Here is a 15,498-nt window from a genome sequence, read left to right as displayed (position 1 = left end):
GAGCCCTTTCTATGTGCCCAGGAAGAAAAGAGAGCAGTTTAGTGAAAATATAACATGTATTTCTGCTGTAGGCAATGACTTCTGGATTTGTCATATACTTTGGGGATTTCAATTTTGATCTTTATGCATTTTCAGCCCAATTTTTAGCTAATGCCTAAAAGATAGGGAAAGGGGGTCATAGAATAATCTGTGTATATATATATTTTAATTTCAGTATTTGTTAAGTTCCTGTTTTTTGTTTGGAGCACTGTGCTATAGGCACATTCACGTCTGTCTCATTGTTGAATCTTGGATCTTGCAAAGACCGTGTTGTTATTTTCCACACGTTTTCATGTGGTTATGTGTGCGACTAAAGTGGTTGTTTAATTTGTGCTTTGTGATGTGGAGTAGAGACTGATTCATTCTATAGGATGACTTTTTTTTTTTTTTTTAATTGTTGCCAGTCACTCTTATTCCATCTAGATGCAAGAGAAAACAGTAATTGCAACCAAGGGACCTGGAATGAGTCTGCTGGGTTTCAGTCCTGTCACTACCACCTCCTGGTTGGTTCAACCAGCAGGCAGTTTACTTCATTTCCCTTGCCTCAGTTTCCTGCTCTGTAAAACAGAGATAATAATAGATTGTTGTATTGAATAAGGTAATTTGAGAAGAGCCTAGAAAGTGCCTATTGCATGATAAACACTCAATAATTATTAACTATTACCATTATGTGGAAGCAGATGATTTCACTGCTATTTTTATCACCGATTTACATAGCACTTTATAGCTTTGTAAGCGCTGCCCTAGCATGTGTGGTCGGGGAGTTCGGGCGACTTTGCCCCACGAAGTAGGCAGTACAACACTTACCATCAAAAGATGCAGGTTATTGAATTTCAAATCATAAAAGGAGGAAAGTTTGGCTGCCATTCGTCGCCCATCCTTGTCAGTCCCAGGCAATAGTCTTTATCATGTGTTTTTCCCTCTTTTATTTCCCCCCTACCCCTTTTTTTTCAAAGAAACCATTTTCCCCAGTGTTAAAATCCTAAATAGCTCTGAATGTATCAGTTATCAGCTTACCTCTCTTGAACTGCAGATTACTGCAGAGTGTGATTAAAATGTTGGAGAAGAGCACATGTCCTTTGGATGAGGTAGCCGATACGTCCTTGCTAACTTGATGGAAAATGTATGCATTTACACTTGTCACAAAACAAGTTGTGCTGTGACTCGTGTTTCACAATGTTTGTACTCAATACCGTGTACTTTTGACAGTTCTTTCCTATTTCTGACAGATTTTTGTTTTCCTTTTTAGAAGTAAGGGAGGCCCACATTTCTGTACTTGTTTTCACTTTTGCTTCACTTGTGGTAGTATCTCTCCCTTATCATACGAAATATAGTTATCTGTCAATCAATATTTACAAAGCATTTAGTGCATCTCTCCATGCACATCCCTACGTTAGGGTCTGACGGTTAGAAAAAGAGCATGCAAGCAGAAAGAAAAGGATCCCATCTTAAATTGTTGGACAGGTGTTTTTCTGTGCAAAAGCCCGTTGAAAATAAGTGAGGTCTTATTTTCTTATTATTTCAGATATTGTTACTTACTGGTATATTAGTTTCTTAGGGCTGCTATAATGAATCACCACAAACTGGGTGACTTCAAACAATAGGAATTTATCTCCCCTCAGCTTTGAAGTCCTGAATTCCAAAATCAAGGTGTCAGTGGGTTTGGCTTCTTCTGGAAGCTGTAGCAGAATGTGTTCCATACGCCTCATGGCTTCTGGTGGCTGCAGACAGTCCTTTTCATTGCTTGACTCAGAGACACATGGCACTAACCTGTGCCTTTGTCTTCACATCACCTTCTCCACTGTTTCTTCTCTTGTGTTAGTATCTTCTCCTTTTATAAAGGCACTTGTCATTACATTTAGACCCCGCTTGGATAAGCCAGGATGATCTCATATCAAAAATTTTAACTGAATTACACCTTCAAAGACCATTTCTTTTTCTACATGAGGTTACATTCACAGGTCTGAGTAGACATCTTTTGTGCGACCACCATTTAACCTATCACATTGGGTATGTGTTATTTTTCCTGGAGTTTTCTCCTGTTTCGGGTTTGTAGAGATCTCCCTTAAGGATAAGGAACATATCTTATGTGTTTTGGGTTCTCTAGAGCCCAGCTGAGTGCTCTACCCAGGAAAGCCCACTTAATGTGTTAAGATGTATATGTATCTTGATGTGTCTTGAAAGCTATTAAAGGAACGGATGGCACACATATGCATGCAGAGGACCAAAACAATCTCATGACATGTAATGACCCGGTTGGAACTTACTGGTGAGACTGATGAACAAGAAAACAGTGTGGTTTGTGAGTGGTAAGTGCTATCATATTGCTACGTGTGTGTAGAAAGTCATCTTATGCTAGTCTAGGGAATGCTCGAAAGGCTTCCTGGGGAAGGAGACATAGCTAATGAATTTTGAAGGACAGGAAAGGAAGTGATCTGTGAAAACAATGAGGATGAGTTCTCTGTGTCTCTAGACACAGAGAACAACACAGGCAGAGATTTATAGTGTGAAGCTTCTGGAACCAGAAGAAAGTATTGTGTGCCTGGAAGATACGGTGCATGAGGTGGAGGCATGACGAGGGCTGGTGAGTACAGGGGAAATGGCGAGAGATAATACTCAGGTTTCCTGAAGGCTGCGTCATGAAGGATCTTATATGCTCCAGCAAGGAGTTTGTATTTATTCATAAAAATAAAGCAGTTGACGTGGTGGCTGAGAGATCATCAAATTAATGTCTCGCAAAATGGTAGTCATTGGGAAAGAGATTGGGCATCCGTGAGACTAGAGGCAGGTTGGTCCATTTTACATTGTGGGAATAATCTGGAGTGATGGTTGCCTCGGTTCTGACAGTCTAGGCAGAGGGTGGAGGCACGGCATTATTAAAATGATGTAGGACTGTTAGAGTATGGTGGCTGATTGGAGTTCGGCCATGTGGAAAAAAGCGGAGTTAAGGATGACTTTCAAATATCTGCTTTGTTTGACTCTAATAGACAAGTAATGGTATCATTCCTGGCAACTGAGGACAGAGAAGGGGGGGCATTGAAACCTTCTGTGCCTCATTTCCCTCATATGTACAATGATTAAGTAGTCCTTACCCTTCCTATTTCACAGCATTATTAGCACCCTCTCAAGTAAAGCATTTTAAATATTTCTAAAATTATGAAGCAAATTTCCAAATTATTCTTTATGGTTGGTTTACATTTGACTAAAACTTATAATTAAAATAAAAAAAAATTCTAAAGAAGTATATACAACTGTATGAGGGCAAAAGGTATTTTTGTTTTTTGTTTTTTTCAGTAGAAGGGACTTATCTTTTGGAGATGGCAAGAAATATGTGCCTACGGTCCAGGTTTTCCTTTCCCTGTCTTTGCTTTTCTATCTCTCACCGTGATTTCCTCATGCCATAGACTGAAGAAAACAATCCACAACCATTCTCTAATGCATGTTTTTCTCAAACCCACAGTCTGCAGCTTCCAGGGTTTCTTGCTTCCTTGATATTTCACCAAGCGACCATCCCACCTCCACCCTAGCACACGTGTGGCCCTGCTGCCTTCTATGTGCACACACACACAGGGATCGAACTCAGTAACCCCCAGGTAGGATCCTGGCACCACGTCAGTGTTCTCAGCTACAAAATGGGTGTGATTTTTACCTGTTTCACGTGACTCATGACCAAATGAAATTAGATACCCATAACATATGTGTAAATTGCTACTTAGTATACTTGGCAAAAAGTAAGCACTCAGTAGATAGCACCTTGGTATGGCTATTGTGCAATGCAGACTACAGACAGACCGACCTTGACCTTGGAAATCTTTCCTGCTCTCCAACTTTATAATTTCCTGGACACCCTGCTGGGTTTTGAAATCTCATTCAAATTTCCGTAACACTTAGGGTCTGTTTCACAATATATTTTTTAATTGTTTATTTATGTATTTTGAAAGAGAGTGAGTGTGAGTAGAGAACGGGCAGAGACAGAAAGACAGAGAGGGAGGGAGGGAAGAAGAGAGAGAGAGAGAGAGATTGAGAGAGAGAGAGAGAGAGAGAGAGAGAGAGAGAATCCCAAGCAGTCTCCGTGCTGTCAGCACAGAGCTCAACCACCTAGGACTTGAACCCATGAACTGTGAGTTCAGGAGCTGAAACCAAGAGTTGGGCACTTAACCAACTGAGCCACCCAGGTGCCCCCACAATATTTAATACTAGATCATTGAGCTATATGCTGAATGTTTACTTTGTCTTTATCTTTTGTTTTGGATTTTTTTACTTGAGTATAGTTGACACATAATGTTACATTATTTTCCCCCCGGACAACTTAGTGATTTGACAAGTTTATACATTATGCTGTGTTTACGCAAGGGTAGCTACCATCTGTCCCCATACATCACTATTACTTCACTTTGTGTTTTAAAAGTAGACCCAGAATTATTCAGGTGGATGTATCTATCACAGTGCAGGGCACCCACAAAGTACAACAAATGGGAGGGTTTTGAGAATCAGCACATCTTTCGATCCCCACAGTTCTCAATGTCTCTTTTTGGGGGGTCTTGTTGAAGTTCTTACTTTTCAGTCCTCTCTCTGTATATTAAAATCAACCTTCATTCTTTACTTTTATTTATTTATTTGTTTATTTATTTATTTTCAAATATTTTAATGCTGTTTATTTCTGAGGTAGACACAGAGCATGAGCAGGTGAGGGGCAGAGAGAGGGAGGCACAGAATCCGAAGCAGGCTCCGGGCTCTGAGCTGTCAGCACAGAACCTGATGCGGGGCTAGAACTCACAGACTGTGAGATCATGACCTGAGCCGAACTGGATGCTTAACCAACTGAGCCACCCAGGCGCCCCAACCTTCAACCTTGAAAGGAAGAAAGGAACTGAAAAAATGAGGTGGGAGATACCACTTTTTAAAATTTTGATCTTAAGATGGAAGAGAATGTTGGTTTCAGAACATTTTGATCTCCTTGGATTAATTTTTTTTTCATTCCCGGACAATTGAAAAATTTGCAATAATAATGGCATTGTTCTCTAAATGCCCTAGTTAGAACCAGAGCCAAGATTATTTCATCCTTGCATTAGGAAAGAGCTGTAGGAAGGAGCCCATAAAACATCCTCCTTTCCTTGATAAGAATGTAGATGAGCTCACAGCTGGAGGAAAGTCAGCCTCAGGCAGTGCAAGCCTTGGCCAGACAGCACTGAATGGCTTCAGCGAAATGCCTGGGGCAGCACAGAGTGGTGGCACTGACAGGTTGCTAGAGATGAAAGGCTATTTATGTGACGATTCTTTAATTTCATTTTGCAGCTCTCTTCATGGAGTCTAAAGGTTATATAACTTGGGGAAAGAGCTCGGGCAGCCTTTTGAGTGCAAGCTCTGGTGTGTTTAACGAGAGCAAGTTTACGTGCCCTCTTCCAAGCTCAGTTCTCTTCTCTGTGAAATGGGAATGAACATTTTTCTCCCAAAGGAAGCATTTGGCATCTTTCTACGTCAGTATTTGGAAAGTAATAATAATAAGACAACGATCTGTCTCTTAGGTATTTGAGCACTGTAAGCTGCTTATGAACGTTTTGGCAACTCTTCCAACTTTTCTCCCAAAGCATAATTAAAAAAAAAAAAAATTTAAAAACATGACTAACATGTCAAAGAGTTATTTAACTCATTAACGGGGGAAGCAGCAGGATATTACAGCTGATTCAAAGAGAATTTGAAAAACTAAGTCTATATGGGCTCTGAAAAAAATTACTGCTGGAATAAGGCTGCTAAATATAAAATTTGTTCACTTCCTACAGGGCAATAAAACTGGTAAAATGATAGAAATATAAATAATAAAAATGGTAACCTTTGGCGTTACCATTTTTACTGTTCAGATATCATTTGTGTTTTTATCAAAATCTATTTTGTGGGTCGCCTGGATGATTCAGTGGATTAAGCGTCCGACTTTGGCTCAGGTCTGATCTCACCATTCATGAGTTTGAGCCTGAGTCAGGCTCGCTGCTGATAGCTCGGAGACTGGAGCCTGCTTTGGATTCTGTGTCTCCCTCTCTCTCTGTGCCTCCCCTGCTCACACTCTGTGTGTGTGTGTGTGTGTCTCTCTCTCTGTCTCTCAGAAACAAACATTAAAGAATTTTAAAAAGTCTATTATCTTTTTATTTATTTCGAGAGAGAGAGAGAAAGAGAGAGCAAGCATGAACAGGGGAGGGGCAGAGAGAGAGAGGGGGTGGGGGGAAAGAGAGAGAATCCCAAGCAGGTTCTACACTGTCAGCGTGGAGCCAGATGCAGGGCTCAATCTCAGGAACTTCATGAACCATGAGATCATGACCTGAGCTGAAATCAAGAGTCAGATGCTTAACCAACTGAGCCACCAGACGCCCCTTTTATCAAAGTCTAAAGTTAACATTCAACTTCAAAGAGAGTTCCAGTCAATGCCAAATAGTCAAACAAAGGCACCTTCTCCTAGAAAATTAAATAATCCTGGGAAGACTTGGTAGACAATATTCCTATTACATCAAAAGGACATAAAGTCATTATGTTATCTTATTCCCAAGGTTTGAAAGTGTATTTTAATATTACCTATTTGTTTTCAGTGTTTCTTTTCATTCTGATTCCTGATTTTTACATTCAGTTTTTCCATTTTGTTTTTTATTTTCTTCTCTCTGGCCTCGTAAGTCTATATGTCTCTAATTCTCTTTTCCCATCAGTCATTTATTGTCAAGTTACACCATCAGATCTTTTTCTATTTTGCTTCCTCGTTAAGCCATTATTTGAGTCGGCTTTAGTTCTTACGCTAAAAACTGATGTAAATCTAATTGGTGCTGCACAACTATTAGCTTCCTTTTAGTATCAGAGATAGGTAATGTTTGCTATTCCACTCCTGGTATCTCAATATGGCATAAGAAAAACAAGTCACAGACAGGATTCTTCCCGACATCTGAAATCTAAAGCAAGCAAGTACAGAGTTCTGTGAAATCAATGAAATCCTCATTCTCTGTCCTTTTGTCTACTCCCAAATCATCTTGTATGAGAATTTCACTTAAGGCAAATGTGTAATATTTCATGGCATGAATTTTCTAACTGTTTTTCTTCTTAGAATCAAAAGGTCAAGGACTTTCAAAACTAGCATCCCAGGACTAAGAAGAAATTAAACTTAGGGAGCCATTACTAAGGGTTCAAGGAGAGCTAGATTTTCTAAAATTTTCTGTTCATATTAGAGTAGGAATATATTAGCTGTATTCTAGCCTGTCCTTGTATCTTGAACACCATCATTTTCACTGATGAAAGCCCATATCTAATAACCATTAGGCTTATTAACAAATCATTGATTTCACCAATGCAAATCTATAATATTCATTATGCTAATTAACAAACTTCTGCATTGATCAGACATGAAGCTAGCGGAAGCCTTATAGATGCTATCTCTGGTGCATTGTCTTCTTTTTTTAATGTTTATTCATTTTAAAAGTTTTTTTTTTTTAACGTTTATTTATTTTTGAGACAGAGAGAGACAGAACATGAATAGGGGAGGGGAGTGAGAGGGAGACACAGAATCCGAAGCAGGCTCCAGGCTCTGAGCTATCAGCACAGAGCCTGATGCGGGGCTCAAACTCACAGACTGTGAGATCATGACCTGAGCCGAGGTCGGACGCTTAATCGACTGAGCCACCCAGGCGCCCCAATGTTTATTCATTTTAGAGAGAGAGAGAGAGAGAGAGAGAGAGAGCATGAGTGTGGGACGGGCAGAGAGAGAGTGGGGACAGAGGATCTGAAGCGGGCTCTGAGCTGAGAGCAGCGAGCCTGATGTAGGGCTCGCACTCCTGAACCATGAGATCATGAGCTGAGCCAAGGTCGGACGCTCAACTGACTGAGCCACCCAGGTGCCCCAGGCACATTATCTTCTGAATAAGTGCCCTCTAACCATCCCTAGAGGATCCTCAAATAGGGAAACCATGCTTTGGGGCCTAGAGGTGTCACATTCATTTACATTACACAATCTAGGTTGGAAGTGGTTTGCGATAAAATATTGTCTACATCCCAACCTGGACTTGGCCTGTTTCTAAATGGAGATATCACAGCCTACCGCTCTCTGTGGAAGGCAGGGGTGACCTGGTACTTGGTACCGCACCATTTTTCTGTTTCTAAACTCCAGAAGCTGGGATGAGGGTAACACTCCTTTGGGAATGTAGGTCGCATTTATCAAACAGATGTCAAGGAGTTGAGCAAGGAAAGCACTTGCATCTGAACTTTGTCCTGGAGGATTGGGATTAAGATATCCCCCAGAAGGAGACCGTGTTGCCCAATGATGGCCATGGCCATGGGCTACCGGGAAAACATGAGGATGTGAAGTGATGTGTCCTGACTTATAAGAAAAGGATATATTTTTTTACATTGCTGGTTTCTTTTGGGCAGTAGTGTCTGTTAGAGCTAATGGGAAAAACAGAGACCAAAAAGAAATGTGGTTTACATTCTGTTGTAATTGTGTCAGGTTTAATATTATGATAAAATCTTAGCCTCCATACAAGGAGGTTAAATCCCTAGTTGATTCAGAGTGAATTTAGTTTCTGCAGAGATGAGCAGAATGAGACAAAGACATGACCCATTTTTTTTCTTCCTCCTCAGAGTCCAAATTCTTGCTGTACTGTTTTCTCCTTCCCTCTATCTTAGGAAGGGGTCTCGTAGCCAAAGTGCAGAGGCATGCTCTTGCTGTGTGGGGATTAGAAAGATTCATGACATCCTTCACTATAGAAGGCCCTGGATTATTTTAGGCAAAAAGAAGAGCCTGGCGTGATCCATTGGACAGTTGCTCATGTTGTGCCCTGGCCAGAGCTGTTACCTATTTATGACAATGTAATTTCATTCGCTCTTAGAGATGCACTTTATGCCCTGTCAGCCTAACCTAGAAGCATGTCCACCAGGCAAGATGCTTAACCTCTCCTACTGAGCCGAGTGGCAGCACTAGAATTGGCCGTGAATTTTGATTCTTCTTTCTGTGGAAGGGAACCGGTCGCAACAGTTGCTGAAATTCTCCCAAATTTGTGGTTACAAAATTCCTGAATCCATGCTGGACCGTGATCGGCATGCAAAGACTTACACTTCCTACAATTTAAAACACAACTTAAAGTGATGATTTAAATAAATGTTCTAGCATTAGAATTTTATTTTTTATTTTTATTTTTTGTACAGTGTCTGGTTTTTGTGTGTTAACCTTGGCCAAGGTTTCATTTTACTTTCTTCCTCTTTTCTTCTCTTTATAGTTATTTCTGAGTTTAAAAAAAATTTTAATGTAACTTTTGGAGATTTTACACATATAAATGATTTTAATGCAAACATAATGAGCCCTGATGGATGTTCCTTCCACTCCTATCAGGTCATATTTTCCCAAGGCTTGCTGATTACTTTCCTTTGCCTTCCTTTCCAGAAAGAACCATCATCATGAGTGTGATATTTTTTTTTATTCTCATGCATGTTTTCATATTTTTAATACATACTTTTCTATCCATAAATGAGAAATAGTTTTGTTATACAGGTTTTAAAATTTCATAACAACTATGTAGTTTTCTTTGATATGATTTTGCCGTAATTTATTTATCCATTTTCTTAGGATGTCCCCAGTTTTTCACCATTACAAACAACACTGCACAGAACATTCTTAACCATGTTGCCATGCGTAAGGGTTCTCTAGAGGATCTGACTACAATGGAATTGCTAAGTTTTTGGATGTGAATGTCTTCAACTTTATCAAATATTGCTGAATTGCTCTCTAAAGAGAAATGTTGGAGTTCTTTATATATTCTGGGAATGAAGTATTGTTGAGTATATGCACAGCCAATATATTTTCCTGTCTGTGGCTTGTCTTTTCCTTTTTTTCATAGTGAGTTTTAAAAGTAATTTTAATTTCAGTGTATTTAAAGGTATGAAGTTTTTCATGTTTTGTGCATTCTGTATCTTGTTCTAAAAATCCTTTCATTATACATGGTCATGCAGATGTCACCGTCTCCTTCATCCTCTGGTTCCTTAGTCTACGTGAGCACACTTCAGGGATTGCCCTGTGCCGTACGAGCATTGGTTTAATCTATACTAATCTAGATGCAAGATTTAGCATCTCTTGATATTCTCAAAATGCATTAGAGAGCAAGGTGGATTTTATAGTGTTGACAAAGGAGGAGTTCACATCTACTCCACATTAGATAAATCCACCTCTCCTGTTAGCTATTTCTATTCTCTGCCTTTGTTAAGTCTTGACCTTACCAGCACTTTCTCTACCAGAATTAGTCCTGCTTTTTTCTCCCTTTGGGGAGCAAAAATAACTCTTCTCTTGGCTTCGTGAAAAACTCTGCCTGTTTTGCTATGAAACATGGGTAACAGTTGACTGATAAATTAACAAGCAACAAGAATATGAAAGTTCATCTCAATCGCAGTGGGCTTCTCACTTAAAGAAATTCTCACATTTATTCATTTATTTAAATCATATTTATTAAGCATCAACTGAGTGTCAAATATTACACAAGACACTGAGTAAACAATGTCTCAGATGGAAAAGTTGGGAGAGGGAGATTTTAGAAAGCTTCTCTGAGATGGAGACATTTAAAGTGAGGTTGGAAGAGTAAGGAATTAGCTATTTCAAGGTGAGGGAAAATATTTAACAGGAGGTTACATGACAAATGCAAAAGCCAAATGAAGTGAAAAAAGAGCCTGGCACGTTGGGAGAACCTAAAAGGATGAAAGTTATAACTAAAAGGAAATGTTGAAGGGGGAAAATGATACAGAATGTGGATACAGAGCATAGGGGTGAAATTATTTAGTGCCTTTTAGGGTTTCATAAAGGGAGGCTAATGTTTGACCTGGCTGTATCTCGTAGATAGACTGTGTCTACTCTAATAGACAGACTGGCAATACACAAGAGCAGAAGAAGGAAACAACGTAGAAAACTGTGTCTGGGGTCCAAGTGAGAGGCACTGAAGACCAAGATTAGTTTTGTGAAAGATGAGAGTAGAGAGATACACTTAGAAGGAGGGATAACAGAGTTTTTTGAAGAGATAAATAGAGGAAGGAAAAAATGTAATCAAAGATGGCTGCTGGTGATGTGGCATGATTAAGGATAGGACATACACTGAGATGGTGACAACCATTGAGTAGGTTTAGGGTAGGACAGGCATGGTGCAAGGAAGAGTTTTGTCTTCTGCACGTCACTTTCAGATGCCTGTGAGGCATCCATATGGAGACACTGAGTATTCAGTTGGATCTGGAACTCGGAGAAGAGGTAAATTTGGGAGCATCAGCTGGTAGGAAAAGACATTTTTATTCCATTTCATGATAGAGAGATAGATATGTAGATATGAAAACGGAATGAAGGAAGATCTTTCTTTAGTTTAAACCTACGCTTTATATTCCAGTGACTACCAGCCATGGCCTTGAATTTCTGTGCATGGGATCTTGGGCAGACTGTACTTCAGAAAGCCCAAGGAAAGTCAGAAGTTGGCAATTGTCCATTTGGTCCCACTGACGTGTCTCATTATTTTTCTAGGAGTCTTTTGGTTTGTACACTTTTCAGAGTGAAGTGCTAGAATGTACTGCACCAATGTCCTTCGAAAGTAATGAGGTTGATTGTACACTTTACAGGAAAAATTGAATTATATTATTGGAAGTTTGTTGAGAGATTTGTATCATAATAGGCCTTTGTTAATAGGCAGCAAAACTGGCATGTCTGTGCTTGTGCAACATTAATAGTTCCAAAATTTTTACTTGGGGTTCTGGTACTATTCCCAAAGTAGATTTGTCTACCATGTAATTGTAATTTCTGTGTAATTGACAAGAAGTTTTGCACTGCAGTAGATTGTGTTGACTTTTTCTTGTGGCAGGTAAAATGATGGCTAGTTGAGGTACTCTGGCAGAATGTTCTATTTGGTCATAGATATATGTGCAGCTTATATTTTGTGTTTATTCACAATGTTTACTCCATTTTTATTTACCTTCAGCTGTTTGCAGACAAAATTCTGGTTGGCCATTGTTACTGATGACAAGTATACCTATTAGTCAGGAAATATTGGGTGCCAACTATGAACCAGCTGCTGTGGTACCCATGAGAGTTACCAAAAAACTAGGTCATCATTCTTGAGTCCAAGAAGCTTACAATCTGGAAAAGGAACAGGTTTATAATTGCCTACATACATTGCAAGATGGAATGGGAAGATGGTAAAACAGACTGAAAAAATATATTCTGTGTGTCACTTCTGGGTAACAATGATTGCATGACATGGCTTTACAAATATCCCTGATGAAATGAATGAACACTAGTAAAAACTAGCAAGTAACAAAAAGTAGATCATTAGTGGAACAAAGTAAGGAAAAGGGAATCATTGAATGGCCTACATTTCTTGAGAGGTAGCTAAGAAAAGAATTAAAATACTGTAGTGTGACACGACATGTCTCTGAACCACAGCTACAAAATTTAAGGAGTAGCATAGGTGAGGGGTACCTGGGTGGTTCAGTTGGTTGAGCATTGACTTTGGCTCAGGTCATGATCTCACAGTTCGTGAGTTCAAGCCCTGCATCGGGCTCTCTGCTGTCAGTCCAGAGCCTGCTTTGGATCCTCTGTCCCCTCTCTCTCTCTGCTCCTGCCCTGTTCCCTCTGCTTCCCTTCTCTCTCTCTCTCTCAAAAAAAAAAAAAAAACAAAAAACAAAAAAAGGAAAAAAAAAACATTTAAGAAGCAGTACTGGTGAATATATTATTCAGGGTAGGCTAATAGTTGAAAGACACGGTGCTAAAACTTCAGTGTTTCACATGCTACATGCAGGTTTCTTTCTCACTCATTACATACCTCTCCACTAAAAGGAAGAAGGGCAGACAATCAGGGATGAGAAGTCTTTATGGAATAAGCTTGGGAGTGGCTGATTTCACCTGGCCAGACTTCCTTACCTGCCAGGGAGGCTAGGAAACGGAGTCCTTTTGTGTGCCCACCAGAAAAGGGAAAGGTTTTGGTGAACATAGGGGTGTCTGCCACAGAGCCTACACAATCTCTATAATTTCCATTGGCCATCCCCAAACGGGAAAAGTGAAACGAAGGACTCCCCCACCCCACTTTTCCCTCTTTTGACTAGGGTAGTGAAATGGCTAAATGAGAAGTAAGTGAGGACAACCCTCCCTGGGGAAGGAAAGACTCCAGGGCTCCCCCATAAAGTGAGGAAGAGCACAATCTGAACACCTGGCACAGCTCCCAGGGCCATGGGATACACTATTACATAGATGGCATGGACCCAGGTTTAGGTTGGGCATCTGTCAAAATCAGGAGACATTCGAGAATCCAGGTCTTCTAATAACAACTGTTCCCAGCCTCGGGTAAGCTCCCTTTCCTTCTCTTTCAGCACCTCCACTCAAGCTTGCTAGGTCCTCCAAGATGAAAACAAAAACAACTAGCTAGGACCTGGAATGCCAGGCTTTATTTGTAGTTTAGAGAGCTATAGATAGGTCTCAGTGGAAAGGAACTTAAAGGAAACTCAGTCACACTGTAGCGGATCAAATAGAAATTCTGGACAAGTGTCTCATGATGACCATGGGATGACAAAGAAAACCACATGGCAGCTGTAAAGCACTCTGTAGAGGGGGGAAAGAGGCATAACAGGAGAAGACAAAGAACCTAGTCTAAAAGCAAACTGGAAGTCAGGGGATAAAAGAAAATCCCATGCATATCTTTTATGTCATAGAAGAGCATAATAGGATTGAGAATTCAATTAAAAAAGAACTCACACATGAAATCACAAGGCCATGGGGTGCGGTTAAAAGGGCAAGGGGTCCTGGGTGATGACAATCCCATTCCCAGTCCCCAAGGCACAGAGCAAAGGCTGGATGTGAGGGGCAGAGAGGCAATAATCATCATGCTCTTCTAGGCATTAGAAGGAACTGAGTGTTTCTTCAAATCAAGGACAGGAATTAAGCCGGTAGAGAGCAGAACTAGGGATCGGGAAGCTCCCAGGGCTCGCATCATTTCTTGCTTTTGCTGCCGTGTTCTTGTTCTTTGCAGAGGGCTTCACAAATTCTCAGTCCACATGGAAGAATGTGGTTTATGTTGTGCTTCCAGGCAACAAACAGACTGACTTCTTGGCTCAGAGCCACAATTCCAGCTTCCCAGGAGAAAAATCTGATGGATCCAGCTTACGTACGGCCAATCAGCTATAGGAGAGGGACGTGAAGTCATAAAGCAAAGCTAGTTTATAGTTCCTGAGCGTGAACTGGATGTCAGACACCGTGCCAAATGCTAACCATGGGCATCTTGGACAGTCTACACATAGGAGAGATAGGACTAACATCATTATTTTTTTTTTTTATTTTTTTTAATGTTTATTTATTTTTGAGACAGGGAGAGACAGAGCATGAACGGGGGAGGGTCAGAGAGAAAGGGAGACACAGAATCGGAAACAGGCTCCAGGCTCTGAGCTGTCAGCACAGAGCCCGACGCGGGGCTCGAACTCACGGACTGCGAGATCATGACCTGAGCCGAAGTCCGACGCTTAACTGACTGAGCCACCCAGGCACCCCTAACATCATTATTTTAAGTGGATGAGGATGCCGGCATTCAGAAAATTTAAGTTACTTATCCCGTGTCCCACAGGTGTTCTGTCTCAGAGTCAGGTTTCAGATCCAGGCTGTGAGCTCCAAAATCTGCCCTTAGTATTATATTAAGGCACATATTATATATTAATATATATATAGCCCTTTGTGCTATATTACTGGTATACCCCAGGAGCCATTACCAAAAGGATGGTCAGTCTGTGGATTAGACAGATCCCCTAAAAATTGAACATTATTTTCCTAAAATTTTCTCAGGTTAGATTCTTATAAGAGGATTTACTGGGTAATGGGTTATATTGCCCAGTGGATTTCCTGAAAAGTTGCTCCCATTTACATCCCTGAGAAGTACGTGGAAGTGTTTCTCTCTTCATATTATTGCCAACATTGAATACTAAATTTTTATCTTTGCCAATTGAGTAGGGAGTTAGATTGGGAAGAATTTATTCTGACTGGGGGCTTGGGGGAGTTGTCACAGGGGAGGTCAGTAAGGAGCGCAACAAAATCGAAACAGAAAGGCCTAGAAGTACGTGGGCTATTTGTAAAAGGCAGAGCAAGCAGTCTGGACAGCTTGACTATAGAGTACAGAGGGGCTGCAGTGAGGAATGATTTTGGAGAGCCGTGAAAGCCAGGGTGAGATATTGTGACCCTATTATTAGCATTTTTGAGATGAGAGGTGATGTGATGTTGTTCTTTTTTTTTTTTTCGACGTTTATTTATTTTTGGGACAGAGAGAGACAGAGCATGAACGGGGGAGGGGCAGAGACAGAGGGAGACACAGAATCAGAAACAGGCTCCAGGCTCTGAGCCATCAGCCCAGAGCCCGACGCGGGGCTCGAACTCACGGACCGCGAGATCGTGACCTGGCTGAAGTCGGACGCTTAACCGACTGCACCACCCAGGCGCCACAA

General features: G+C 40.7%; 1 protein-coding gene across 10 annotated transcripts in view; it reads left to right on the top strand.

Moving 5' to 3' along the window:
- The window catches only part of RBMS3 (RNA binding motif single stranded interacting protein 3), a 1,359,438-nt gene that overhangs the window by 226,772 nt on the left and 1,117,168 nt on the right, over positions 1-15,498 (top strand). The gene's annotated exons all lie outside the window — the stretch shown is intronic.

This window comes from Herpailurus yagouaroundi, unplaced genomic scaffold (assembly GCF_014898765.1).
Source record: "Herpailurus yagouaroundi ecotype Mexico unplaced genomic scaffold, PumYag 159, whole genome shotgun sequence".
NCBI lineage: Eukaryota > Metazoa > Chordata > Mammalia > Carnivora > Felidae > Herpailurus > Herpailurus yagouaroundi.
The sequence above is the reverse complement of the archived record's forward strand: the minus strand, read 5'-3'. Positions and strand labels throughout refer to the sequence as shown.